The sequence below is a fragment of the Nematolebias whitei genome, chromosome 8 (genome assembly GCF_014905685.2).
Source record: "Nematolebias whitei isolate Nwh7 chromosome 8, NemWhi1, whole genome shotgun sequence".
Classification (NCBI taxonomy): domain Eukaryota; kingdom Metazoa; phylum Chordata; class Actinopteri; order Cyprinodontiformes; family Rivulidae; genus Nematolebias; species Nematolebias whitei.
The window spans coordinates 12,614,681-12,620,680 of NC_056505.1; positions in this window are offsets into that span (position 1 = coordinate 12,614,681).

Here is a 6,000-nt window from a genome sequence, read left to right on the forward strand (position 1 = left end):
AATCTAAAATAAATAAATTCATTCATTCAACCTTTATTTAGAAAATAAAAATACAATCAACACAACCAAATTACACATCGATTACGCTACTCGTGCTTGTTAGGCAAGTTCCAGTAAGTTTTGGAAATGGAATTAATCCATTACAACGATTTGGATAAAGATAATACCAGATATGCCTCTCCTGATGCAACCGGGGCTCGAACCAGCAGCCTCAGACCCGAGGTCGGTGGAACAGCGGTTCCATGTCTGATCAAATCCAATTTTAAGATGCAAAGTCACATTGATGAGAGGTTTTCAATTATATTTGTTGTGGCTAAATCTACTCTGCAGGCAAAAAAATGGCCCACGTTGGATCCCCCAAAACTCTTAACTCCTCCACAACCCTAAAAAGAGAAGTCCAAAAAGTTTAATTCATCCATGAATACTTGATCATGTACTTGTTGACATTCTTTTAGTTTTATTTAAAAGGATAAACTTTTACATTATTAGTGTTTAGTATATCTTAAATCTTTTAGCGTACCGTTTGGTGTTCGTTTAGCATATATTTATAGATCCTTATATAGTTTCTTTTTACACTTTCTATTTTGCAATTGTTTGGTGTAATGGGACCATGAGTATAATTTCGTTCTACCTCATGTACCACGTGATGTGAATGACAGTAAACTTAAATTGAACTTTTAATTTGCTTTCCACATCTATTTCTATACAAATTACAGCTTCCCGCTGTGGTAAATTAAAAACAAAACAAATGCATATCAGATCAGATTGGTGACAAAAATTAAGATTAAAAAAAATCTGAATTTATTGCGCAACATCTTATTAAATAATTTTCAGAACAAAGAATAAATCATTTTTAATGTTAGTTTACACAGATGATGTTCCAGAGTGTTCTGCAACATTAAATATACACCTTTTATTTGTTTTTACATCTATTTAAAGTTTCTTAGCTTGTTCTTTGAATCATACTGGTCATGTGTAACAAGAACAGAAAACAAGAATAAAAAAAGAAAAAAGAACATGAAAAGGTCCAAAAGACAAAAAAAGATTCCATCAAGTCTCAGATTACTAATCGTTACTTATTAAATAATAAGTACAACAAAGTGGTGCGCTTTAAAGCATGATTTTTTTTTTTTTTTTAACAAATATATGCTCGTAAAACCTAAACACATGTATATATAAAAAAAACGTAAAAACACTTTACAGAGAAGTATGACCTTCAGGTAGAGTCCCCCCCTCAAAATAACTGAAAGGGATTGATGCTGTGTTACACACCTTGTGGACACCGTCTTAAGAGCCATCAAACGGTTAAACTGACCTACAACGTCAGGAAAAACCATTAGATTTTACTGTAACTGGGTTACTTTTGTAACAACACATAAAACAGGTTGAGAGTTAGGAGTTCACATCAACAGGAAGCTGCTTCTAGGCACAAAGATGTCTCCTGTTCATCTTGACGTTCTGTGATAAGGCAAGTTCACTCAGCTGCCAGTAAACAGCAGGCTCTTAGAGGAAGGTGACCAGCAGGCGTCTTCCTCCTGCATCCACAAACATGAAGGCTAAATAAAATCCCAGGGGATAACCAGGAACATCAAATATGACAGAACATGACCATTGCAGGGCCGAGGCGGGCGGGGCAGTGCGTGTAATGTGAGGGGGGAGCTCACGACAGAAAACAGGGTCACATAGTGGCGCAGGTTGTCACGAAAAGAAAAATAAACTCTCAGAAGACGGCTGCTCTGACTTCTGCTTCACCACTGGAAGCTGCTGCTGCTGCAGTGTGGGCAAAAACGTCAGAAGCGGCAGCTCCCGAGCTGAAAACATCACCAGTGATGTGTTTGTGTTTAAATCGTTGGAAAAGGCTGGTGAGGCTTCAAGTCTACAACCTCCATCTTATTCAGACTTCAGCACCTGAACGTTTCTTCCGTCTTATCCAGCACCATCGTTTTATTTGACTTCACGAGACTAAAGTTAAAATTCAACATTTGCACAGATCCAGTCACATGAACTAGAACTTTCAGACACACACACGTGTTTTTTCTTTGCTGGTATTTAAATATTTGAGCCCAAACCAACTGAGACATCAACAATCTGATCGGTTAATTAGGTTGAATCTGTTTAAACTCCAGCCCGCTGGAGCTTAATGAGTCGTGAACGTTTCCACCAATCAGTGTGAAGAGTTTGATAACATTCATCCCCATCGCTGCGATTTTTAACTCAGATTTCAGACGCGTCTGAAGAATCTGTGGAATCAAACGACAACAGTTAACATTTATTTGCTGCTGAAGGCGGAGCAATGTTTTTAGCCGTGTCTGTTCGTCTACACCGAAACGTCTTCGACCGATAAAACCAATTGCTACAACTCAGCTAATTTTACAGATATCGAGCTAAAGTTTGGTGTGGTAGTAGCCGACGTGAAATATACTCGCTTAAAACGGTGACATTTACTGTTGGAGTCAACTGCTTGTTAGCAAAATATGCCATGAACCACTGAAGGGACTGTAATGAAACTAATGAAACGGCTGCGTGTCTACAACTGGTTAACTTTAACTCAAGAGGGCTGCACTAATCAAGCTTAGACTCCAGGAAAATGACTTTAAAAGTGTATTGTACAAATAAAAAGCTAATATTTGGGATGAGATTGAGAAGTTATTTTCAAGGTTTGACTAAAATGTCTCAGCATTAGATTTTTTTTTTGTTTGTTTAAAACTGTGGCATGAAAGGTGGTGGGCGATATGCATTCTTCCAAGGAATGTTAGGCCCTTAATTGACACTTTGAGACAATCATCTGTTATGAACTGCAGCGGTTCTGTACGGTCAAATAAAGCAAGTTTTAAAGCTAAAGTTTAATAATAATTTACTCTTCTGAAAGTATTCAAAACAGGCAGTGATTGGTGCATAAAAAAATGAAAAACAAATGCATTACTTGCATTAATGTTATATTTCAACTAAACTGTGACCAACTCTATTACATCTAGCAGAAAAAAGGCCACCAGATCTGTGCAACTTAATTTTATTTTATTTTTACTTTAATGGGCTAAATAGCCTCTGTAAGGTGTAATTCACTGCTGGATAAAAGGGAAGAAAATAGGTAAAATAAGTTGGATGTTACCAAGTCACGGAATAAGCAATGTATACTAATCAGATACTAAAACCAACACAAATACAGAGAAATACAACCCGTTGTATTCTAATCAGTAAACAAAACAATACTAATGAAACTATTTTAAGGTCCAGGTTAACGACATTTACCCACTCGGACCCCTTTTTTTTCTTGGCACCATTTTATGTGCAATTAGTTGCGGTAAAAAGGCCCTGACTGAAATCTGAACCAATAATTTAGTTGGACATTTAAAGTGTTTACATGTTTCTTTAAATACAATTTGCTACAGCAGAAATGGAATGGAATAGAAGTAATTCTTTAAAAAAAAAAAAAAAAAGAAGATCCAAACATTTTCTTAAAAACATGCCGAGTACGTAGCTGAGAAGTAGCAAAACACAAGTTTTTTCAGGACAGAAAAATAGAAACTGATAAATATAATTTAACGCTGTCCCATGGTGGGACGTATAAATGTGTTGCAAAATAAAAATAAAATAAATCAGCCCTTATAAATAAATAAATAACTTCAACAGGAGAAAAGTAGGGAAGTTTATCAGTAGCAACAAATGTCTATGTTATAAGTTTTGCCATTAGGTAACAAGATAGTAAAATACTAATAAAAAAGAGATATTTTGTTGTTTTGGTTTGGTAAAATCTCAGATAGCATTAATATTTTTATAAGCAGGCAACTGTTTATAGTTGCAGGACATTTTGTTTTTGTCTGTGTTTCAGGTAAAGCAGCAGAGGCACACAGTGTGGTCAGATGAGAGATTACCACCTCTTTAGTCACACCTTGGCTAATAAGGTGCAGGTTTAAAAGGTGCCGCCAGACATCAGACATGAGTATGAACAAATGCCAGCAGTCAACTATGGTATTAATTACAGCAGCGTGAATGAGGGAGGTGTGAGGGGAAAGTCATCGGCATGATGAACTCGGTGAAAACAGCTGCAGTTGTGATGCAGAGAAGGAAAAACAGACATTTTACCTCGAATAAAACCACCATCCTAACTACAGAAATGTTAAAAACACACCGACAGAAACATCAAGGTTTGGATACCAGATTACTGCTAAGAATGAGCTAAAGAGAGACCTCGAGACAAAACCCAGACCAAGGATCAGCCATCTGTGCAGTCACTGCACAAAGTGAATTAACTTCTGTTAATGTTTAACCACTTCAAGCCTACTGAGCAGCGCCTCCTCTACAAGGCCACGTTTGTTACCGTGTGCGTCACAATAGAGTTTATAAATGCACTGGGTCAGACACATTTTAAAAGCTCGTCTTATTCAGCAGGAGCCAACACGTAAAGCCAACAAGTGTTGCCAAACAAACATCAATGAATCACTTCCAAAAGCTCGATTCGACGCGTTTTCATCGTTCAGTAACGAGCATTAATACTGACACAGTGAGGAGATGTAAACTGGCGTGTTAGCGATCCTTTTGCCAAGACTTATGGGAAGTATTCTAAACTTAATCAGTCTGTATGTAAAAGAAGACAGGCATGAGTTTGTTTAGTATGAGATGAGCAGATGTGATGTGCTGGAAAAGTAGTATCTCAGTGAGCTGAGACTAGTTGGAGACTCCGTCTCGACTCCACGCTGCGAGAAAACACACTAATTTTCAGTTGCAGTCCAAATGAATTCTGCGTTTTAGTAACCAGAGAGTCATGCAGCTGCATTTTGCATGACCAGCGTTTTAAAAATTATGACCCATTTTCATGTGAACTGCTTAAAACTGTAGTCTAGGCTGTGCACACCACATTTACGATTTAATCCGGAGATGTCCAGTCCTGGTCCTCGAGGGCCACTTGCTTGCATGGCTTAGAGGTTTCTCAGCTAAAACACACCCGATTTGAGTGAGTGGGTCATATCTGCAGAACATGGAGACTCAACCATTAAATCAGGTGTGTTGGAGCAAGAAAACAAGTAAAATATGCAGGATAGAGGCCCTCGAGGACCAGGATCGGACACCCCTGAATGAGTACACTTGAATATGCTGGTGAAGATTCTCAGTCATCCAGGACATGGTAAATCTAATAAAAGGTTTAAAACAAAACAACTGGACTTCATTTTGTAGCTGAAGACGTTTCGCTTCACGGATGAGAAGCGAAACGTCTTCAGCTACAAAATAAAAGTCCAGTTGTTTTAAACCTTTTTTTGGATACACTTTTTAATACAACATATATCTGAAGTTAGGCAGATTTGCATTAGGTTTTACATATTATTCCTCGTCAGCATGGCTTTTAGAACTGAACACGTTTTCCATCAGAGGGGAGCTCTTGCGCTCCAGGAACAGGTTTGAGATGCCTATGACAAAAATGGAGACGAGTTTGAGACACCCACGACTCTGACGATTCTGAGAGAAAAAACAGATGCGCAAATTGTTTGGAACATTTAAAATTCAAAGGAGATTGAGAAGCACATTTTGGAGCTTCCCTTGTAAAAACTGTTCATACGTGTGTTTAACTCCTCAGCTAGTCGCAGCCCAGTGAGATACCACCTAAACTGAGGACTGAAGGAAAAATGAGGAAAGCTGTGAAGCGACATTCTAGTTTTGAACTCGGGAGGCAGATAGTGCAAAAACAAATCTCACAATCACTTTGCATTGCTAAGGGCACCTGACAAACTACTTCCACTAGTCTGCATGACCCAGTATCGTGCATCATAGCGCTTACGCTAGCTCTACTGAGGCTGTCTGTGTGTGCATGTATATCTCAAATGTAGTTGCATAACAAACAGCGTTTGTAGTAGGTCTTATCTGAAATGTCTTGAGAAAAACAAGTTGGCAGCAGTTACGAGTCAGTCAATCATCAGACTTTCAGCTGATTGTCTGATGTCCAACTGCCTCCTCCTGGAAGTAAATTAAAGCTGTCTTGCTGCATACTGTAAACACACACAAACCCAC